Raw genomic sequence first — 15,536 nt, 5'->3', positions numbered from 1 at the left:
TGGCTAAGGCAGTGGTTTGTTTTAGTGTCAGGCTGTATAAAAAATGCCAGTGTGTTTAGATTACACTGGAGTCCCTATATATGATGCACACAACCACATGTACAGTACATTCATACACAGACATAGTAAGCAGGTGTTATTGACTTACAGTAGATCTGCCATGAATGCATTCAACATTCAAGGGAAGAGCGAGTGTAAGGGGGAGAGATAGAAATGGCATATAGCATTGTGCAAGCATAGCGGCATGCACGGGAAATGTCATGTTTCAAAGAAATGTTAATTAATATGTGAAGACAGCATTAACTCCTTTTCTCACTTAAGCTCTGTAATTCCACCCTACACCGTGTAACATCAATTAAAACTTCAGACCTTCTTCGCCGATTCTCCGTGCTGCATGTCAGAGCCGGCATGTTGGCAGAGGCCATCTCAGAGATTTCTCACTCTTACAGCTCGCTGTTAATGCTTATGGAAAAAGTCATTGAGTGTGTGTTGCTGCAGGGAGTTTGTGCACTCTATTGATACTTGGGTGTCTGTTTGGGGCTAATGCCCAGCAGCCGGGACTTAAGTCAGCCACAGGGTGTGTGCTGGGATCTGACCTTCACTGGTTATGAAATGTCAAAGTGTGGGTGTGTATGTGAAAGAGAGACAGAGACAGGAATGCCCGTGTCGGGGCCCTGAGAAACACCCATGTACAAACCAACATTGGCTCATCTTTCCCAGTTACCTTCCTCTGGTCCCTATCACTTACATGAAAGCACACATAAAACATGCACAGATGTACCGTGGCTGCATGGAAGGGATGTTTATTGTCTCAGTGTTAACTAACGTTGCTGCCGTATCTGGCCCCTTTAATTCGATTTACCTTGTCTTGTTTTTCTTTCCCTTCATTCAGCCCTTTCCTGCCATTTGCTTTTTGTTTCAGAGTTGTTTTTCTTGAGCGGCCTTTACTAAGGAAAGTATTGAGAGAAAGGAGGTGAGGTAGGGAGGCAGTTCCAAGTTTCACCTCCTGTTTGCTTACATCTTATTTTTTATTGTTCAATGTCATTCCTTCTTGCATCTGCGAGCTCTCGGGGCTTGATTTCGGTGGGAACAGCAGCACCCTGCTGCTCCCCTCAGAGCCTTGCTAGCAGGATTTGCTGTCTCCCCCTGTCTCCCTCACCCCACCTAAGGGGTGTGTCACCCATACCTTGATGGCATATCTTGCTGTGGGGCACGCACTCAAAAATTCCCCAAACACAAACATACTGTTACACATCAGTGTTGAGAGGCACTTGATGGGTCTCCATCAGTCCCTACTGAGATTGCAGTGTCTCTGACAGTGTTAGTGTGTGTTTTCCCCACAGAGCTAAGGTTGCAACCTACTGTCGAGAGAGATGCTGTGATCTCTCTATTTGTTGTTCTCCTTTTATCTGTTCCCCTCTTCCATTCCCCACCAGGTAGTCCTGGATGCCTTGGGATATGGAAACAAACACAGGAAAACTGGGAAACACACACACACACACACACACACACACACACACACACACACACACACACACACACACACACACTATATGTAATATAATATTCATTATCTTGTAACACAAACCCAGGAGAGAAAATTTAAAAGTTGTGCTCAAGCACAAAGTTGTGCTTAAAGTACAGTAAACAGCAATGTGTCATGTGTAGGATTTTGTTTTTGAGTGCAGGTCACTGGCTTTAGATCCGCTCGTTTTAGTGATACTCTCTTTGGTTCTGTCTTGGAAAGAAAAACTAAAAATGTCAGTGCAGTGGCAGCTGTAAACTCCTCTTATGGTAGTGTTATGGTCATTTGTACAGTGATGTGTGTGCTTGTGTGTGTGTGTCTACACAGACTTTGCCACTTTGTTTTCCCCCCTCTAGGATTTAAAGCCTTACATGGACACAAACAGACACCAGAAGTTCCCCAGACAGTTTTTTGTTGTGCGTGAATATATATAAATGTGTGTGTGGGGGTGCCATTTTTAGTGTGTGTATACACAAACCTTAGAGGCCCAAGGGATGAGGGCTACCATATCAAAGGTTTAGTGAGGAGGGATTAAATATCAGTCCCCTGCTAAAGAAATAGACAACAATAGAGGGCAGAACATTAGACCTTCACTGGAGGCGTGAAACCCAGTCCGCTATGCCCTGAGGTCCATCACATGAGTTTTATTCTTTGCTATAAATTTGATGAGTCTGCTGCTGTCAAAGATCAACCTCTGTCACATCTTATGCTCTCTGTCCCCCTTTTCATTCCTTCCTTGCCACTTTCACCTAGACTGCTCTTGTTTTTATTTTGTCTTTGCATACTGAGACACTTGTCTTTCAAATGAAAAAGACAGGAGACTTGAGTGCGAGAGGGGATAATACAGCAAACTACTCAACTGGCCCGCTTCCCTCAGCCCCTCACCTCCTCTTCAGCCCTCCCCTTCAGGGAATGTTTTGGGGCCCGGCTCATATTTTGTTTGCACAATGCATTCCTGCAGGCTCTTTATTTATGTCAATCTTCCTTTTGATCAGAGTCTGGTTACCAATGGTTACCTACTCGCTGCTCCTGGGAGTGAAGGAACCCACCTGTGATGCAGGACCTTGTTTGTGTGTGTGTATGTCTGCAGGCCTTTCTCCCAGGGCAAGTTTACCGCCAATTAATATGGCTAAATGATTCCCTCACATGGCGAAGTATTTATGTAAGGTGATCTGGCCGGTGGCGGAGTCTGGAACATCTGGCTGTGATCTACACCCCAGATGGTCCTACCTGCTCACACAGTAACCTCACACACACATACAAAGACACATAGAATCTGGGGGCGGAGAGGTGAGGTGGATGTTTTTGTGTTTGAGCGCACACGTGACGAACTGTGAGTGTATGTGCTGTACATTTAAAGGCTTTAGTGCCTCACTGCCACTGCTCAAAAGGAAACGGTGAACTCAGGCCTTTCAATGAGATGCACGCGCACACAGTGCAGAGAGAAGAGGTCACACATGCTTGACTCCTGCGCTTGCTTATAGGAGGACTAGAGCTTTGAGTGAGCACACGGGCAAATTGTTGTAGGCTGAAAAAAAGTCTGGATTGGTAAAATGGGAATAACCTTTAACAGTTCATACTTACAGGCCCTGGCAAATAGCAGAATAAAACCATATTAACGTGCAGGAAAAGTATTTGAACACTCCAACTTAAATTGTTGCATGCCGTGCCCAAGAAATTGGTTAATTCCCCTTGGCTTTTCATGAATAACTGCCATTTAGTTTTAGTATGATGTATTAATAATGATTTCATAATTGCAGTGAGCAGTACTGATATTTAAGTTTATTTCAGTTTCTAATGCAGTACTAACCTAATGTCTGCATGTGCAACTTTGAATCTTAAATGCTTAAATTTATATAATAATTCAGGAATTTATCACGTTTTGTTCGTTGTAATCACCTTGATGTATAAATATAAGTTTATAATTTATTGATGTATCAAACAATGTTGAAAAATACTATACTTACTGAAAACAGGAGAGGCACCGTGTTCAATTCTATGCAAGCACTAAACTCTAAATTTATTTTCTTGCATAGTTAAAAATAATTGTGCACATGGCACCACAGTGATGTAATACAACAGAAATTTTCATGTTTTTAAAAAAGAATGACACAAACAGGTTGTTTTGCTGTTTCTCTTCTATATCCATGTACAGCCAGGTCATTTCCAGGACATTTCCTAGTGAGCGGTTTTGATTAAAAATTTAACCCGCAGCACAGAAACAGCGACTCGACCACAGGGTTTTAAATCCTGAGACTCTGAAGAGAAAAGCAAACGAATAATGAGGTTTCTCCATCAATAACTGCTTCTGAGGTGAGGCGATTCACCTCTGACAGCTGCTCAGTGGACACCAGTTGAAGCATGCTGTTGAACTGGGCAGCTCCCAGGTGTGAAGGTGTGTGCTTGTGTAAATGTGAAGCAGAGTGTTGCTGGAGAAGACTCGCTCGCTCAACCTTCCCTAGATGAATAAAGATGAAAATACCAAAGTAAACATGACTTTAATTCTGATTTGGTCCCCTGTCTCTTACTTGTGGAGGATGTTCATGTTAATTCAAAAAGCTGTTCTTGTAGAGAGATGGATGCCAGCAAATCTTTCCTGGAAACCAGCCTTCTCTTCTTCGTCTCCCCCTCCTCTCCATCCCTCCATCCTGAAAGAGCCCTCAAGAGATGTGTGTACCCTCTCGCCGCCCGTATCCAAATAATTAATCCAAAGCAATTACTCTCCTCCTTCATCTGTCCGTCGGCCCGCTAACAAAACATTTCGACACGTGTCCTCATCACTCCCCTTTAATTAAGGCAGCACTATTTATCACTCCCCTTTAATTATCCTAGCCTGTTTATCAGTCTGCCTTTAATGGAATAGGCACCAGGGAGATACTCACAAAACACACCCTGCTATGCTTTCCTCGCTTCTAACAGTTTTGAACTCCAGAAGAAAAAAAAATCAACAAAAAACAATTAGTCAAGGAAAGAAAGAAAGCTAAACAGTGAATTAAAAAGCGAGAGAGGACAGAAACTCTGAGAACTGAAGGAGATATAAGTTGTTGTTTTGCTTCCTCTCTTGGCAATCAGGGTGATGGCCACATCCACACACTCCGCTGTGCTTTTGTTCCCCTCTCAGAAAGCTTCCGCAGACTCCATGCAGTTCACACTGAGTTCAAACACACATACGTGCACACACATACACACACACACGCAAACTGAGATCAAACACACCTCCACAATAGTTCTTTTGTGTTCAGTAACCATGGTTTCTGTCAGGTTTAATACCTAGCAACATGTGTCACGGGGCAACCACTCACTGAGAAGGGGAGGGCCTCTGATACACTTCATAACAGCACAAGTGTTTGACCATGAAACAAATTTTACTATCGTGGCACTTGCTTAGAGGAGTTTGAACGTGGCGGTAGGAGTTTGAGATTTTTCACTGTCTACCTACACACGGTGGACGAGTGTTAGTACACTTTGCATGTGCATCTGATGTCTATCACAAACCGCAGGAAGGACCTTGTTTTGCTTCTACTCGCAAGCTGCATATTAACAGAGTTGTCCATCAGCCTTTAACCAGCTGAGACAGAGGAGAACCCCATAGGAAAAGGCAGGCAGCTCCAGAATCACACATAGACAGAGTGCTCCTCCTCTGGAACCAGAATTCACAGGCCTGGCTCAGCCTGGGAGCAATTTGGTGAATGCAAATTGTAACCACACGTGTTGGACAACTAGTAGAGTCGCACACATGCACACATACAGTCAAACACTCATGTTCAAACACACACACACAAGCTGCTGGTAGGGTCAGAAGTCTGGGTGTCACACCCTGTCATTGCAGATTAAGTTATGCAAAGTGAGGTGGTCGGGCAGCCAACCCCCAGGGCTTAACAAGCAGGAAACACTAATTGGGTCGGCTTGCTGATTGCCATAATTGCTACTGTGTGTGTGTGTATGTGTGTCTGCACATGTCTGACTGAGAGAAGAAGGCTGAACAACCTGCTAGGTAACATGGCAGCTTTTAACTATGGACCATGACCGTCTGAAGAGAAGGCGAGCAGGGACTGATTGCTAAAAGCTCAAAGATTATTCACACATTTATAAGAAAGACTCTTGTTTATAGTTTACTCTTTACCAGCTGTCATTATTGGGCCAAACATTTTCTTCTCTTAAATAAACGAGGCTTTTCAAAGACCTAATACTACAGTATATGTTACATTTTACTGGACTATTTGGTAACTTGTACTCAAAAAGTCAGTTAAAACAACATGATTATGATGTTTCTAGCAAGCATCAATTCTGTAAATTGATTCATTTCAAAATGAGGGAAAAAGTTATAAATTTTAGAGATAAAGATGCAGCTACAGTCCTCCGTATCTGAAAAGCAATAAAATTGAAGGTTATAAATCTTGAGATAACACACTGAAATAAGAAGCAATGAGAATCATCTTAAAAATACCAAACCACTAATGAATAGGCTTGATCACTTCTAATACATACATAGTAAAGAAAAATATGGTATCAAATATTTTTTTTAACATGCACAAAAAGACCAGGTGCTGCACTTGCAGGGTAATATCGTTGGAGCCCACTCAGGCTCATCCCACAGTACAATGACACCACACACTGTTCATTAAGTACGATCCTTTCTCATGCGTCATTAAAAAGAGCACATAAAGAAGCCAAGACATAAGGAACGAGCCAGAAAGTGATCATGACGAAAACATTACTGTCAGTCATGCATTACTGGTAATAGACCCTCAGCTTAACATGCATTCTCAGGCTCACAGAAAAATGATTTCTGCTGTTTGAATCACAGAGGTTTTTCTGAACAGATTTTGGATCGAGCAGCTGTTTTTGTGGGATGCCCTGTTTGTATCCTCTGGTCCGTCTTACCAGACCAGTTGTTCCAGGAGAGAGCTTAAAGGAGAGATCCAGCCTTTGAAGCAGTCTTTTGCTTCACTTTCATGTCCTTCCCCTGAACAGATAAATGATCAGGCTCTCAGTTTCAGTAAGCATCTTCCATGAAGCCTCCTACAGTACCACTAGTCTCTTTACTAATTAAAGTGATGTATCAATACTATCCCCATAAACCATGACAATGTTCATATTCCTGCTTAACCCCAGTTTCAGCTTCTCTGTCCCTCCCACCCGCTTCCATCTCCCACACGCAGACAAAGAAGCATCCTCCAGCTCGACACTGTTCCTCTGTCTGACTTCCTTATTTAATGTGCTTTGGATGGTCTCTCCACTTGTGGAGCTGAATAAACCAGCACACTCCTCTAGTCCTAATTGCCTGCTTTCCTCAGCCCTTCCCTAACACACACACACACACACACACACACACACACACACACACACACACACACACACACACACACACACACACACACACACACACACACACACACACACACCTAATTTGGGCAGCTACACACCCTCCATGCTAGCGCTTAGCGTGGCAAACGATGCACAGCTACAAAGGCAATGCTGGACCCACTGTTACTCCAGTAGCCGGTTACTGTGCAAGTACTCCCAGCAAGCGTGCTGGATTTTAGGGTTTAGTGTCCCACTGAGACAGAATAATGAGTGTATGTTTCTAATCTGTGTGCATGGCTGTGGGTGTGCAAGTGTGTTTGTGCGCAACAGCAATGCTGGAGAATAATGAGTGTGTGTTGCTAATCTGGGCCCTAGGAGACTGCCTCTCCCTGCTCCTCTCACACTGTCTCAAATCAGCGGCCTCTCTCTCACTCTGTCTTTTCTTCACTGCTCTCACTCTCTGTATGTAGGCTAATTTAGCGCTGGCTTTGATGCGTTCTCCTGCGGGCCTGCGTTTCTCATATCCAAATGCAGGGATTAGCCGGCTTTTATTCTCCAAAGCCCATCTCATCCTGTTCTCCCCTCTTTCTGTCTGCCTGCCGTCTCTCCGACTCTTGGAAACAGTGGCAGGGACTTAACAACCTGACAACAACTGCTTTGTTGTTGTGTTTTTGTGTATCGGTTGTTAGCTTACGTGCTTAGCCCTTTGTGGGCCTGGTGTTTTCTTGTGCATTCTGGGGATATGTGTCAATAGGGAGTGGGATGTAGGGGAGATTTGCCAGGGATGACAGGAAATAATGATGAGGAGAGGTGAGGAGAAAAAAAGGAGGAGGTGGAAGTGAAGAGTAATTTAACAGCCACTATCTTGTTTTAAGTTTCATTATGAGGAATAATGGGAAATTATGTGGAACTAAGTTACGTCTCTTGGTGACACCATGAATGCCTTTGTAGCCAACTTTGTACGGGAATTCTGCATGTTTGTGTGTGTGTGTGTGTGTGTGTGTGTGTGTGTGTGTGTGTGTGTGTGTGTGTGTGTGTGCGTGTGTGTGCGTGCGCGCGCGCGCACGAGGGATAGTGGGAAAGAGATGGCAGGTCTCTTGGTGATATTCTAAATCCCTTTGTAGAGACAGGGACTGTCACTTCTGAGCGTGTGTGTGATGAAAGTGAGCGTTAAGCAGCAGACGCAGCCAGGATGCTCCCACAGAGGCAACACACACATGCACGCACGCATGCACGCACACACATGCACACACCCACCCACACCCACACTCTCACAGACTGTGGAAGAAAGTCTCTTGATGATCTTTAAACATATCTGCAGAAGTGGCTTAGGCAGCTAGGGCACCTCTGGGACTCTTCACAGATGAAACACACATGTGTACGGCATACGCACGCAGAACCATACACCAACACACATTCCAAACTATTTCAGACAGACAATTCTCAATTTGAAATGTAGGACCCCACAGAAGGTCAGAGGGAAACTCTCCTCATTAGAACTTAAAACAGTATGTAAAAGCGTGGTGAAGGCCTAAAAACATATAACTTATGTTAGTCAATAACATAATACAAATGTAAATCTAGTATAATCTAGTATAAATGTGCAGTGTTAAAGTCTATATACAATAGGAAGACTTATTTATAATTGTTATACACATACTTTATGTATAAAATTATATCTAATACACAATGCTGATTTTTAAAATCTGTAGATTTTGTCTTTTTTGTTCTTTGTTGTTTTTGTCATATCCACAATTCTTCTTGTCATATCCACTAGGATGTCTATATCCTTCTAAGGTGACCTCACACCTCAACCTTTTCTGTCCACAGGTATCACAGACTTTGCATCAGTACTGTTGTTGTTTTAGTGACTTGTGCTGTAAAACGTCACGGTGCCCTTGTGTTTTTTAGGATTCCAATAATGAAAGCCGTCCACAGAGACATGCTGTACATACTAATTAAAGGTGAGCCTTTGTTCTACACTCGTGTGTAGATTAGTGTCTGTGTTGAGCAAACACACCTGCTGAGACCATTTTTACTTATATAATTGGATTTCCTCAGGTTGTATTGATGCTAAAGTCCAGGGAAGCAATGATCTTCTAACATTCTCAGAGGAAAATATTACTTGTGAGTAGTTGCTTGACCACTGTACTTCAGTGATCTCATTAATAGTGCAGATCCCAGTGTACAGATGCAGGGTTGTCATCTCACAGTCACCTTTAATTATCTCTACCTCTATTTACTTCTATCTACTACTGATATTGAGTATTCTGCCAACTCCTTCAAGACTTAACACCAGAACCAGTTTCTCTGCCGTTTGGGCAGAGAGATTTGAACAACTGGCAGGAATGGGTTGGACTGGTCCCGTCCCCATTTGTCATTTGTTCTCCGTTCTATCTTTCTCTCTGTGATTGTTGTTGGGACTGTAGGAGCCTCCTGATGCTTCACTCTGTGTTGACTGTGATTGAGAGTGATCTCTGACCTCTATGGCGCTGTAGAATTCCATACACAGTGCGTCTGTGACCCTCTGACCTCCAGCTGTGCTCTGATTCTATTGGCTGAAAGATTCCTTGTGTCGTGCAGCAAAGTGCCGCCAGAATTAAGAGGTCAAAGGTTTCGGCTTGTGGAAATGAGGCAGTGGGGTATGGTCTGCCTTGTACAGTGTACCCACAATACTGTCATTCTGTACACGCTGTGGTGCACATGTGAAATAGAGACTATAGCAGACAGATTAGAGGAAAAACTGAATATGTCCAATGATTTTTCTTGGCAATGGGTGAGTTCAAAATCAGTTGGGACCAACCAATCCAGTAAAAAATGTAAATTAGTCTTGTTTACTAACATCTCTTTAGAGTTGAAACAACTTGAGGTGAATGAAAAAACTGATTGAGTGAAATTCACATGGACTGATTTCACACCTACAGATGTGAATTTTCGAAGGGAAGTTGCACCCAGATAGATTAAAGAAACTTCAAAGATCAGATAACTTATCGAACCCTTAACATCAGTGTCCAGGCTGTCCAAAACTTTCCATGATGCCTCTGTAGTCAGTGTACTTCAAGTATCCCCCAACATTCAAACCCCGATCCCCAAACTTCTGCCTTTGTCAAGGTGTAATGCCCTCCGTCTTCCAGACAAGGTGAAGAGGGTGGGGGTGGAGGTGAGGCTGTCAGCAGTGGCAGCACCTGGCTGTGGAGCAACCTTGATCAAGGGCCTGGATTGGACATGAACATGGAGCAGTCATCTCAGCGTACCGCTCCGCTCGTGACACTGTTACAGGACAGGCTGACAGACAAAGCCTTAACTGTCTCTCTGCCTGGCTTTGAATGTCCTTTTAAAACAGTCAGGTACATGAGAGCGGAGGAGAGGAGTGATTCTTTTTGATTCTTCTCCTTCTTTTTGTCTGTATGCTGACAGGTCAGACAGGTTCTTCTAAGGTTGGTCTTTTGCATTTGTCTTTACTCTCCTTTATCTATTTCTGTTCTTCTTATTCTGGCTTCAATAATAAAGAATAAGACAAAATCACTAAATAAGGAAGTTGTTTTTGTAGCTACAGTACCTGTACTGTACTATATGTGCAGAAAGCTTGTTCCATCCCCATTTGTTTGCTTGTCTCTTCATCCCTAAACCCATCCACAGCATGCCGCTTTCTGTTGCTTCTCTTGTGGGATTACTTTTCACAGAGGGAGGGAGAGAGGTGGAGGGCTGGAAAAGGAGAAGGTCCAGAAAAGAGCCCTAAAATAACTGTCATGCAAGTGGACAGGCAGTGATTAAGGATTTAACTGATCATCCTGGGGCTGACAGTGAACCAGCTATTATCTAGCAGGAATCAAACGCAGCTCAAAGCCCTGGGAGGCTCTCTGCGCCTCTCAGCATCTCTCAGCTCCTCTCAGAGGCCTGACCAACATGAAAGGAGACGTCAGGGTCTGGCAGCTGACAAGGCATGGAGAGAGAGAGAGAGAGAGAGAGAGAGAGAGAGAGAGAGAGAAAGAGGAGGAGGAGGAGAGAGTAAAGTAATGAGATCTTTATTTTGGCCGTTACCTCAGGGACTGTTGATCTGTGTTATGGTGATGTGCAGCAGAATACAAAGGCCCACTGTGTTTGTTTATGTGGGAACTCACTCACACTGTGTGTGTGTGCGTGTGTTGAATGTCATTTAAAATCAGAGGAAAAAAAATCATTCATTAATCTTTCAACGGCAAATGATACAACAAATGACAGGAAAGTGGATGTTACCAGATGAATAAAAGTAAATCTTATTTACTCTGTGGGAACATAATTACTAAATTACTGTGTGTGTGTGAGTGTGTGTGAGTGTGTGTGTGTGTGTGTGTGTGTGTGTGTGTGTGTGTGTGTGTGTGTGGTGGTGTGGTGTGTGTGTGTGGTGTGAGAGGAGAGGAGGCAGAGCGAGAGAGAGAGAGAGCGCGCCGAGCGAGTCGCTCGCTCCGCACGCTCGTCTCCTCTGGCCTCCTCTCTGTCTCGCTCCTTCTCTCACCTCCTGCTACTCTCTCTCCTCCTCTTGTTTCTTCCTGGTCGCTCTGCTCTCTTCGCTTTTTTTCTCGGCTCTTTTTTCCCCTGTGTGTTCCTCTTCATCAAAGGCCTTTCCATGACACTAGAGACTTTACACTTGATCCTCCTGCTGATCTTCTCATTGAAGTATGTGCTTCTGTGTATGTGCTTCTGTGTGTGTGTGTGTGTGTGTGAGGGTGTGTGTGTGTGTCTGTGTGTGTGTGTGTGTCTTTGTGTGTGTGTGTGCGTGTGCTGTGCAGTGTTTTGAACCATGTGGTGGTAACGTCTAGAGCTGCACTTCCCCAGGTGTGTTATATAGTACAACACTAGTATAGATGTCAGGTGTTTTTGAGATAATATTAATTGACACTTGGACATCTGTGTTTTATTGCAGGTATCACATTTTTAGAATATAATCTTTCAGTATTTAACAATCTGGTTTTGATGCTTTATGGCTCAATATCATTATTGAAGTTATGCAATGAGGTCTCTGTGACTACAGACAAAGTGGATTTAGTGAATGAAGCTCTTGTTACTTAATGTGTGTCTGCTTCTTAGATTAGTTTTTGAGCGCAAATTATATAATATTAAATGCTCTAGATTCACTACTAAAACCTTAATTCATTTGTTTTTGTCTAAACCCTCAAAACAATTCTAATATACTGTAATACGTACTTTTATACTGTAATAATACTTTTCATGCTAAACACAAGAAATCAAGGAGGCACATTACAGTAGAATAAAAGAAGGTATTGTTACTGTAATATTTAAGAGGTAGCATCATCAAAATTAGTATGGACCTAAAATGATGCTGAAATCAATATAATTAAAAGGTACAGTGCGCTTACATAGAAGACATTACTGATGTCTTTGCCCTATTGCGTAATGCTTTTGAGTGTGTTATTGTTAGTTATTTTCTAGACCTTCAATATGAGTGAAGTCTCTCTGTGTTGGAGTTTTACCTTAGATTCTTATCATTATCAGTCTACTACACCCTTTGACTGCAATGCATATTAATCATGCACCGCTTTTCTGTTTTTACTTTCTAACTTTGTGCAGCCTGAACCTGCACTTTTTATTTTGGTTACAGAACAGCTGTCCCCGGCGGTAAATATGTTAATCATAAACCACTAATATTTTTCGACTACATGACCATAATAATTGTAATTCAGTTTGCTTATTTCTGACCCTAAAGTGTCAATTTCCAACATGAGCAAACTTATTTAGTTAATTTTTGTGTGTACAGTGGTAATAATTAAATCTCATGAACTTGCAGTTTCTCATTAGCAGGTGCAATGAATCATTCTGAAACTGCTCTGCCATTCAGAGAGCCATTTGGTGAGCGTGATGTGGACAACCCATAAAGAGAATGTAATGATTGAGAAAAGTAGAAAAAAAATTATAGAAAAGAATACAAAAATGTGAATCGAGGAGGGTAGTCAAATTTACACATATTAAGACACAGTATGACCCTCTATATAATTGATGCTCTTAAGTTTATTAGTAGATGGAGAAGTGCATTTGACTGAATTGATTCATCTTGAGCTAAGGAACACTGACTGTGATGCATCGTCTGTCCGACCAATGGTTATTAATACAGGTTACACACATTACAACATCTTCAAACTGGCTGTTTGTGACTAAATGTAGTCATATCTTCACATCGCTTTGTATGTCGACCACATGGTGGTTAGTGTGAGCATCCTTCTTCTGATCACTTTCTCCAGTATTGTTCATTCTGAAGCAACTCTGCGTTCCCAAGCAGCAGCCCTGAACCTGCTGCTGCAAAATTCTCAGGGTCCTCACGGAACACTTTCTGCATTTTCTGTGAAACACACACACACACACACACACACACACACACACACACACACACACACACACACACACACACACACACACACACACACACACACACACACACACACACACACACACACACACACATACCAATACACGCAGGCTCAGTCGTTCATGCGGAGCTGAGTGCTGTGTTCCTTCCTGAGGTCCCTTCACACATTAGACCAGCTCTAATAATAAAAGGGAGAGGAGTCAGAGTGGATCCTTTGAGTGTTCAGTTGAGGGCGGGTGACCCACTTATCCATTCCTCAGGCTTTGTCTGGGCCTCTGGGTTAACCCACTTACCCACTCCCCAGGCTTCTGCCTGGCCCTGGAGTGAAGGCCGGCTCCTTTTCTCATCAAACAATTGCTCTTAATAAAGGCCAGAGGCTGGGGAGCCTGAAGCCCAAGGAACACAGTGTGTTTGTGTGTCTGTAGGTAGACACATATACTGTACAGACATGACATGCACAACAGTGCGTTCAAAGCATCAGAACAAAAACCCACTTCCACGGTCCTCAACAGTGTTCTGCTCAACGGCGAGTTAGTTCTAAACCTTTATCATCGTTTGCTATATCGACATGCAACGTTTCTGATTGTGTGTTTTCTGTAAGGGGTTGTGTGTGCGATTCTCCTTCCGTGTGTCTGTATCTGTGTGCATATCAGCTTAGAGATTTCTCTCTGTCTCCTCCACCACCAAGCTGCATTTGCATTTTAATTATGTCAATGTTTGTTCAAAAGCATGACAAGCGCTCAGACATGACAAAATGGAAATAAGGGTCTTAAACTGGGGAATTACAGCCCATTCGCACGTTTGTGCGACACTAACATGATGTACATCCTGTGTCCCGCATGTGAAACCCTTCGTTTTCATGCCTCGTAATCCTGTAGTGGGGGTTACAGATGAGGCTTCACTGAGGGGAACCTCAAAGGTATCACCAGCAAAGGGAGGAGCTTTTTATCTGTCATCACTATTACTAGTGTTTACTATTTTTAGTTGATGCCCTTCATTTTTTATAGTAACTATTTGTATTGCTCTAGTAGTGAATGAGCCTTCACTGTCTTTTTCTATTGGTAGACCACATGACCTTTCTGAGCTATTAAACCAGGTAGAGTGTTCCTTTATTTCCCATGATGCTGGGCAGTTTGACCTTCCTCCAGTATCTAGTCTAAGTTGAACCAGCTTATCCAGTTCCAGTTTTACTTAATACAGAAATGATCAGTCTCCTCGTCTTTGTGGGGGGAAAGAAAAGCAAATGTCATTTTAGCATAAAAAGGTCAGCACACATACTGTACAGTCAGCTACGCAGCATCATCTAAACTGAACCTTGGATTAGTTTCTACTCATACTCTACACTCATAAAAAATGTGTCTAAAACTTGAAGCGATATAAATATTGACTCAGTTCATAACAGTATACATATTCAGTAACTGCTTAGTTAATTAATTGTTAACAGTAATCATAATAACTTTGCTTTACTTACTTGACGAAAGTCCAAACAAGCGAGCACCCAAGGTTCCCATGAGCGCCTGGCAATCTACAATGTTCCTTCCGCATTTATCACTGTCTGTGTTTGCTGCACCCTCCTCCTCCTCCTCATCCTCCTCCTCCTCCTCCTCCTCCTCCTTTGGTCTCTCTGGTGAGTGGCAGGGCCAGGATGGTGCTTCTGTTGTGTGTAATAAATGCTGTTGTATTGAGCCCACAGGGAAACCCTACTCTCCTCACCCAGCCATTACTGTCTAATGGCCAGATGATGGGGGAGACACACACACAGCCTGTCAGAGAAACGCGGCTATGTGTGTGTGTGTACATGCATGTATAAGTGTGTGTGTGCATGTGTCATATAGAGGCTGATATACCACCCCGGCCCCTGGGCAGTGGAAGGGGGGGCGAGGGGGGCTAACAGCAGTAACTCACTCGCAACCTGATCAAGCAATGATAAATCTTCTGAAGCCATCCTGTTTCCTGACACGCACACACGCTAACATGCATACAAGCATGAACACACACACACACACTGCTGCACCCGCTCACTCCCTCTTATCCTTAGGGCGACATTGAAAAGGATATGTGCATCGCTTAAACTTTCCCCTATGTGCGTTATATTACAGGAGAGATGCTCTGGTTCTGGCTCTCTGGGGAAGCCTCAATTCTTTTTGCAGAGGTATAAAACTCACTCTAGCCATTATGTTTCCCTTCTAAACAATATAGTTTAATAGAGTAATAGCTGCTCTAGGTGGAGTAAAACATGCTGCTGCTGTCATTTGCACTGCCAGTGAAGTAGCCTCACTCCTCCTCCCGAGCACCAGACACACTTTGAGCTTTGCTCTCATTGAATAGCGGTTGTGATGTGTT

The 15,536-nt window shown here is 43.2% G+C and overlaps 1 protein-coding gene across 11 annotated transcripts in view; it reads left to right on the top strand.

The window, feature by feature from the left end:
* Positions 1-15,536, top strand: part of foxp4 (forkhead box P4) — a 159,900-nt gene that overhangs the window by 9,028 nt on the left and 135,336 nt on the right. For 2 of the 11 annotated variants that reach the window (XM_055508951.1, XM_055508950.1), the window contains exon 1: positions 8,778-8,796. The exons of the other annotated variants lie outside the window; for them this stretch is intronic. The gene's annotated coding sequence lies outside the window, so the exon portion shown is untranslated. Of the gene's footprint in view, positions 1-8,777; positions 8,797-15,536 lie in introns of those variants that run through there. 11 annotated transcript variants of the gene reach the window in all.

The sequence above is a fragment of the Betta splendens genome, chromosome 5 (assembly GCF_900634795.4).
Source record: "Betta splendens chromosome 5, fBetSpl5.4, whole genome shotgun sequence".
Lineage (NCBI taxonomy): Eukaryota > Metazoa > Chordata > Actinopteri > Anabantiformes > Osphronemidae > Betta > Betta splendens.
The sequence above is the reverse complement of the archived record's forward strand: the minus strand, read 5'-3'. Positions and strand labels throughout refer to the sequence as shown.